General features: G+C 36.0%; 1 pseudogene; it reads right to left on the minus strand.

Moving 5' to 3' along the window:
• Positions 1 to 7,245: 7,245 nt before the first annotated feature.
• LOC120173374 lies at positions 7,246 to 8,680 on the minus strand (annotated as a pseudogene).
• Between the last annotated feature and the right edge of the window lie 285 nt (positions 8,681 to 8,965).

The raw sequence follows: 8,965 nt of genomic DNA on the forward strand, positions 1-8,965 counted from the left end.
GTTCAGGGTATCATCAGTTGAAGATCCAAGAAAAAAATGTTCCAAAAATGACATTTAGGACTCAATATGGTCATTACGAATTTGTAGTAATACTATTCGGGCTAACTAAAGTACCTGGAACGTTTATGAACTTGATGAATAGAATTTTTCAACCGTACCTTGATCAATTTGTGATTGTTTTTATTGATGACATCTTGGTGTATTCTAAGTCAAGAGAGGAGCATGATATTCATCTTCGTGTGGTTCTCCAAATGTTGCGAGACAAGGAGCTTTATGCAAAGTTCTCTATGTGTGAGTTTTAGTTATTTGAAGTGGCATTTCTGGGATATGTGGTTTTTATCGAGGGAATTCAGGTAGATCCTCAAAAAGTTAAAGCTGTGTTAGAATGAGAGATTCTGAAGAATGTGTCGAAAGTTTGAAGTTTCTTGGGTCTCGTAGGTTTTTATCGAAGGTTTGTCAAATTTTTTTTATGATATCTTTGCCTTTAACTAAATTGTTAAGAAAGGATGTTCTTTTTGAGTGGACTCCTGATTGTCAAAAAAGTTTTGAAGCATTGAAGAAAATTCTGACAGAAGCTCCGGTATTGGTACAACTGGAATCAAACAAGGATTTCACTATTTTTAGTGATGGTTCCCATAATGGTTTGGGTTATGTTTTAATGCAAGATGGGAAGTTAGTTTCTTATGCTTCAAGACAACTTAAACCCGATGAAAAGAATTATCCAACGCATGACCTTGAATTAGCAATTGTGGTCTTTGTCTTGAAGATTTGGCGACATTACTTATATGGTGAACGTTGCTACATCTTCACTGATCATAAGAATTTGAAGTATTTGTTGACGCATAATGACTTAAAATTGAGGCAAATAAGATGGATAGAGTTGCTGAAGGACTATGATGCAATCATCGATTATTATCTCGGAAAAGCCAATGTAGTAGCTGACGCTCTTAGTCAGAAAACTTTTGTTGCTTTACATAGTTTGGATGCTCGAATTATGTTAAAGGATGATGGTGAATGGTGAATTGATGGATGAGTTAACGTTAAAACCGTTATTGTTAGATCAAATTAAGGAATTACAAAGGAATGATGATAAGTGTTTAGCTTGGTTCGAACGATTAGAAAAAGGTAGACTCAAGGACTTCAATGTTAAGTCGAATGGGTGTTTATATTTCAAAATTTGAGTTTGTGTTCCTAATGATTGTGAGTTGAAACGAGATATATTGTATGAAGCACATTGTAGTACTTTAAAGATGCACCTAGGAGGAAACAAGATGTATCAAGATTTGAAAGAGCGTTTTCGGTGGCCAGGCATGAAAAGAGACATTACGAAATTTGTAGCGAAGTGCCTAAATTACCAACAAGTGAAAACTGAGCATCAAGTGCCTTCGGGATTATTGCAACCCATCTCAATTCCTCAGTGGAAATGGGAAAACATTACGATGGATTTCGTAACATGTTTGCCTCTATCGTCGAGCAAGAAGGATTCGATTTGGGTAATTGTGGATCGCCTTACAAAGACTGCGCATTTCATTTCTATGCGAATGAATTTCTCTATGAAAAAACATGTGGACTTGTATATCATGGAAATAGTGCGACTTCATGGTGTTCTAATTTCAATAGTTTCTAACAGAGATCCTAGATTCACTTCGAGATTTTGGAAGTCTTTGCAAGGAGCTTTGGGTACCCGATTAAATTTTAGCACAGCTTTTCATCCACAGACTGATGGTGAATCAAAGCGAACAATTGAGATTTTAGAAGATAGTTGAGAGTGTGTGTGATTGATTTTTTTGGATCGTGGGAAAAGTATTTACCGCTTGTAGAATTTGCTTATAATAACAACTACCAATTCATCATCAAAATGGCACCGTATGAAGCATTATATGGAAGGAAGTGCAGTACGCCACTCAATTGGTATGAATTAAGGGATCTGGAAGTTCATGGCCTAGATTTGATTAAAGAAGTGGAAGAAAAGGTTCAGGTGATTCAAAATAATTTGAAAGTGGCATCAGATAGACTAAAGTCATACGTCGATTTGAAAAGAAAATAGATTGAATTTCAAGTAGGTGATAAAATATTCTTGAAGGTATAACATTGGAAGAAAGTACTTCGCTTTGGACGTAAAGGAAAAGTGAATCCTAGGTTCATTGGACCTTATGAAGTTCTGAATAGAGTTGGACCAGTAGTGTATCAATTAGCGTTGCCGCCAGAGATGGAAAAGATCCACAATGTCTTCCATGTATCTATGCTTCGGCGGTATCGATCAGATCCTGCACACCTCATAACTTCAGAGGTAATAGAAGTTCAATCTGACTTGACATATGAGGAATAACTGGTGCAAATTCTAGCCTTTGAAAATAAGCAATTGCAAAATAAAACAATTCCCCTAGTTAAGGTTCTTTGGAGAAACCATAAAGTATAAGAAGTTACGTGGGAGCGTGAAGAAGATACGAGGAAGCAATATCCCCACCTCTTTGTTCAATGAAAATTCGAGGACGAATTTTCTTTAGGGGGAGATTTGTAAAATCCCAATCATTGGGTCGGTGACCAAAATGTAAGAATTTTAAACTCAGTGGTTGAATTAGAATAATTCAATAAGTTTAAGGATTTATAGTGGAATTTTTGTGTAGGGTTTGATGGAAATTTTGGTTTAATGGAGAGGGCATTATGGTCTTTTTATATTAAAGGATAAGTATCTCATTTATTAGGGGATTGACACGTGGGATTTGGAGTTATCTGGAAACTCATTTCTTGCTCTCTTCTTCTTCTACCGTGAGCTTTCTTCTTAAGGTAAGATTCTGAATTTCGTGGTTTTCCTTTAATTTTTGGTTGGTAATGGAAGTTGGGGTGTTATATAAGTTTAAGGAAAGCTTATATAGGATTAAAACAACAAGATAAGTGAATTTAAAAGGATTTTGTAAAATGGGTTTTGAAATGAAATTTTGATATGGAGTAGTTTTTGAAGTTTTATTGAAATATTTGACTTGTCAATGAGCTAACCAAAGGATTAAGAGTATTAGAAGTGATTAAGAGCTTGGTTGAAAACATGGCATGATTTTTAAATGTAAGTGTTTTAGTTAGATTTCGTATGTTAAGGGGTAGTAATTGGAGGATAGTTGGCTAGAATGAAAGAAGTTTAGTTTAAGGGCTTAATAAGGGATGATATAAAGGATTTGAGTAGATTTTGGGTTGATTTTCTAAGTGAAAATGGTCGTTAGAACAATATCGATACTTCAAGGGATAAATCTGTGTATTTCTTATGGGTAGTATCGATACCGATTGAAGAGGATATCGATACTGAGTAGGTAGTATCGAAACCAGGGGAATGGTATCGAATACCATTTTTAAGATACGATTATAGAATGCCAAATTGGTATCGGTACCTTAAGGAGGTATCGATACCCTTGAATGAAGTATCAATACTGTAGGGGTAGTACCGATACTTCCATGCATGAAATGGAAAGTAAGGGTTTCTTGCATCATAAGTTATTATGATTGGATGTAAGCGATTCGAAGAACGATATTGATTTTCGATAGTTTGTGTAGTGATTGAATGAAATCAAATTCTGGTCAGCTCGACATATTAAGTACTGATTCGAAGGTGTTAAGGATTTTGCTTAGAACTTCAGTGAGGCAAAGGTGAGTGCAACTTCTTGGTTTTGTAACATGATTGAGGAAGGCTTGCGATAAACCAACCTCTTTGCTTTCGATCGAAAACTTTACAATTTTCTTTATGTTACATTGCAAGTTTTTATTTGTTTTATATTATATAAGTTGTGTTTTATGATTATATGATTCTAGAAATGTGACTTTGAATAAGTGTATGTGAAAGGACTCTATGTGAGAGTAACTATGTGAATAAGAAACACTTTGAATAATGATTGAACATAATTATTTGATTAATCACCCAAAGTATATGTATGAGGATTAGAGGTATAGTTGGCATGCCAAGAGTCGAGGGTTTTATGTGGTCATTCGAGACAATTATATGGTCTTTCAGGACAAATATGTGACACTTCGATGCAAACCTATGTTGTCATTCGGGACAATTATGTGGCACTTCGGTGGAAATTACGAGCTGTGGTGACAGCATTAGTGCACAATCTCAATGTACTCAAATATATAGAGTTCTCAGTAGTATACATTGGACATTTGAAACAAAGCTATAAAAAGAGAATAACACATAAGTATATTGTTTTAGATATGGAAAAATAAGTTGAAATATTTTATAAAATGCTTTGATAAAAACCAATAAAGTTTTCGTTTAATAAGTTAACACTACTAGTATTTGCCTCACTAAGTCATAGACTTAGCGTGTGACTTATCTCACGCATAGGTTTGAAGAAAGCGGAAGATTGAGTTGTCATGGATAGCATACCGTGAAGATCATATCAAGACAAATTAAATGTAGGTTTTTGTTAATTTTGTAAACTGTTGTCTTGTGTTATACGTTTAATTTGAAATACTCTGATCTATTTTGTAAACTCATATATTTTGTAATTTTGTACTTTATCAAAGCTTTATGTAAATATGAATGTGAAATGATTTTCTTATTTAAATTAAGGTTTATACTCTTTATCTTGATCAAAAATTATAAATTGTTCTTATTTGTTCATCATATGTGTTTTGAAAAATCAACGTGACACCTCGGATTCGTATCCGGGTCGGGTACGGGTTAGGGTTGTTATATCCCAACTCGTATATATACATCTAAAATTATTTTTTTATACAAATCCGACTTCACGTGTATAACACGGTAAATTTCATTTCATACATATATAGCCTGAATGAGAGGTGCAAGGCATAGGGCATGAGAGGTACAGGGTATAAGGCATGGGAGATGCAGGGCATATGGCTTCTTTTCAGCTGTGCTTATTTTTTTCCACACTTTGCAGTGCGTTGAAGATGCACTGCAGTCCTAGGTTCCTCACCTTTAAGATGTGCAGATTGCACGATGTCTTCACTGTGCTCGATTCCAGGTTGAAGACGCGTAGAAATCCTGGCGTCTTCAACATATCGCCACGATTACATGGTGTCTTCACCATTCACTGTAGAAAATGACTTATCCTGAGAAATCCCAACACATTATCTCAGCCTTTTTACCTTAAATTAAGAATATATCAGTTAAAAGATTTAACCAATTAATCAAATATATCAATTCTAAATTAATTTGATCAAATAAAATAATACGCACCATTAGCTTACAAATTTTATAAGAATTAGAAAATATTAATCACCAATCTCAATGGTGAACAAATACAATATATCATGTATAATATCATTTCAAACTATTTAATATTAAATCATATTAAATTATTAATCTAAAACTAAGAATTAAAGTCAGTCAGACAAAATTATACAAGTCACTCATATTAAATAATATACCTAGCTATAGATACACCTTCATCAATTATTATTATTATTATTTTATATATTGAAGTGTTTAATCAACCTATAACTCAATGAGGATGATGAAATATATGTTTCATGCGTATAAAACAATGTGTTTTAATCTATTGAGAGATTGCTCTAGTGCTCTTCCTTCTCCAAGGTCACGCCATGGCTGAAGTCATCCACAAGCAAAACGATGGCTCATTCACCTTGAGATAAACTTCCTATTGATACATTAAGTTTATTCTTTAAGCCTTTGGATTTAGAGGATCGCATCCGATTCAACCTTGTGTGTAAGAACCGGAGAATAAATACGAAGCAAACTCCATAAACATTTTGGTTGATGCTAACCAAATGACAAATATTTGAGCTTCCTTGACACATGCATGTATGAGGGCAAAGTTCGTAAGTTGAATCTCCCCTTAATCTGTAAAAGGAGAGGTTGCTTTTTAGGGTGCTCCAAAGGTTGGCTTGGCTTTTCCTGGCCGATGGCACAACTGCTCAAATTCTGCTTCCTCCGTTGACGACAACATCAAATTTTTAAGATTGTTTCGTTCTCATTAGCCCTGAATGGAGCCCTGCTGAGTTGAACCATCTTCCTCCGATGCATCGTGATGCATAGTTGCGGCAATATTCCATCCAAACGATACAACTGTGGCACTGTGTAGGCCATGGGACATTCGTTGAAGGACTATTAGTTGACTGATATTCTTATGGGAGTATGACCTTCTTCGATGGAGAACTATACGCCAGCGTTTTGAGTTCAGATGAGGCAAATAACAATGATCAAGCTCCTTTTGATCAAACTGATTCCATAGCGACAGGAAGCCATGGTATGAATGAACCTGAAGCTGATCTGTTCAACACCTCCACCCCCTTGTTTGTTTTTTCATGTTTAGTTAATCAAACGGTCAACTACTAATAGTCACTCAATTATGGGATACCATGATGAACACCAGGGAACAAGAAGAAGAGGAGGAAGATGACTTAGAATGCATATTATTGTATTTTCAACCTGCTACATTCCAAGTTTTCAAGATCCACACAACTGAAGATACAATATTGTGTATAACAAAGTTATCTAATCTGGGTAATCTATCCTTGTTCTTGAGTCCAGGGAGAGATGCCTTGCACTGGAAAATCCAAATAAATTTTGAAAAGAATTGCATTACTTCTTGCAAGTGTGTGATTATGGAGTTTTCAAAGCATTTCCATTCATTTGTCGTGAAGCCAGTGTTTATCGCCTTGATGATGGAAGCATTAAACGATGTTTCTCAAGCATTAATCCTGAAAACATTAGCAGGTATTTGTTTAACACCAAATATCATATCTGTTTGCATTTTAATATACATTGTTTAAAGACTTTCTTGCCTTTATTTTAATGTCTTTTTTGTTTATTATTCATTTATTTTTAAGGGTATTTTGTTTAACATTTTCATTAGGTTTAATATTCTTTTTTGGGTGAATTTTTTAGTGAGTGGGCGACATAATTAAATTTTAATTTTTTATTTTATTATTTGTTAGAGAAGTTTATTTAGAAAAAAAATTAACTTAATGCATAAATGATATAAAAATTAGAAATAATGTGAATTCTTTTAATTAAAAAAAACATGAATGATTTGGTAGGGAGAAGCTACGAAATAATTTCTCCTTACAATATACAAATCTAATAGATTAGTCATTAGTTGTATGAGCATAAGATGTGCATATATATGGGGAAAGTGAGAAAACCTTTGACCAAAACCACCAGCTAGCATATCATTAACAAATGGTTATTTCAACAAAAGCGGTAAATTTTACATAAACTTATAAAAATACAATCCCAACGATTTTGAAAGCATAGTCGACAACAGCAACACACACATTCAACTCTTAGTACTCATCTCCCTCATCACCATCTTCACCGTCGCCGGACCAACCTCCTCGTAATCCTTCTCCAGGGCAGCTAAATCTCTGCGGGCTTCGGAGAACTCACCTTCCTCCATGCCCTCACCAACATACCAGTGCACGAATGCTCTCTTTGCATACATGAGGTCAAACTTGTGATCGATACGAGAAAACACCTCTGCAACGCTAGTTGAGTTGGAGATCATGCACACTGCTCTCTGCACCTTGGCAAGATCACCACCTGGAACAACAGTTGGAGGCTGGTAGTTAATGCCACATTTGAATCCAGTAGGACACCAGTCAACAAATTGGATGGTGCTCTTGGTTTTGATGGTGGCTACAGCAGCATTGACATCCTTAGGTACCACGTCACCTCGGTACATCAAGCAGCAAGCCATGTACTTGCCATGGCGAGGATCACATTTTGCCATCATCGACGAGGGCTTAAATGCACTGTTAGTGATCTCTGCAACGGATAGCTGCTCATGGTAGGCCTTCTCAGCTGAGATGCAGGAGCGTAAGAAGAAAGCATGAAGTGAATCCTGGGGTATGGGACAAGGTTGGTCTGAAATTCAGTGACATCCACGTTTAAGGCACCATCAAACCTCAAGGAGGCAGTCAATGATGATATAACCTGAATCATTGGTAGTAAGAAAATTACTTTGCATTCCCTGCTACATGTAGGTCACTTAACAGATGAGGCAATGAAATATACCTGAGAAACCAGGCGGTTAAGGTTGGTGTAAGTGGGTCGCTCAATGTCAAGAGACCGCCTGCAAATGTCATAGATGGCTTCATTATCAAGTAACACGGCAACATCAGTGTGTTCCAAAAGGAAATGGGTGGAGAGGACACTGTTATAGGGCTCAACAACAGAGGTTGAAACCTGTGGTGAGGGATACACAGTGAACCCCTGCTTGGACTTCTTGCCGTAATCTACTGAGAGGCGTTCCAGGAGAAGGGAACCAAGTCCTGAACCAGTGCCATCCCCCACAGCATTAAAAACAAGGAACCCTTGCAGACCAGTACAGTAATCAGCCAGCTTGCGGATGCGATCCAAGCAAAGATCGACAATCTCTTTCCCAAATGAGAAAAATAGATGCTAGTTAAAGCAATCAGCATTCCAAGAAGCAAGTATAATATAAAACTGAAGTTGACAAGAATTATTACTGGTATAATGGACACGAGCAAAATTGTTAGCGGCATCCTCTTTGCCACTAATGAGCTGTTCAGGGTGGAAGAGTTGGCGGTATGTTCCAGTCATAACCTGATCAATGACAGTGGGCTCAAGATCTACAAAAACAACACGAGAAACGTGCTTTCCGGATCCTGTTTCACTAAAGAAGGTGTTGAAAGCATCATCACCTCCACCAGTGGTTGTATCACTCGGCATCTGACCATCAGGCTATATAGAACACAATAAAAGTTTTAGAGATATTATAAAAGAAAAATATTGACCATCAGGCTATATAGAACACAATAAAAGTTTTAGAAATATTATAAAAGTAAAATATAGAAAGAGCCATTGACAACTAAAGAATTTGTTGTTATAACATAGGGCGATAATGGGAATATGATCACAAAGTGAAGAGAAAAAAAATAAGGACTTCGAACATGTGTATGGAGAACACTAACAGAATTATATCACGAAATCTTTGGGTCGAATCAAATAGAATTCGGTAACTCAACT

Source organism: Hibiscus syriacus, unplaced genomic scaffold, assembly GCF_006381635.1.
Source record: "Hibiscus syriacus cultivar Baekdansim isolate YM2019G1 unplaced genomic scaffold, ASM638163v2 tig00111947_pilon, whole genome shotgun sequence".
Taxonomy (NCBI): domain Eukaryota; kingdom Viridiplantae; phylum Streptophyta; class Magnoliopsida; order Malvales; family Malvaceae; genus Hibiscus; species Hibiscus syriacus.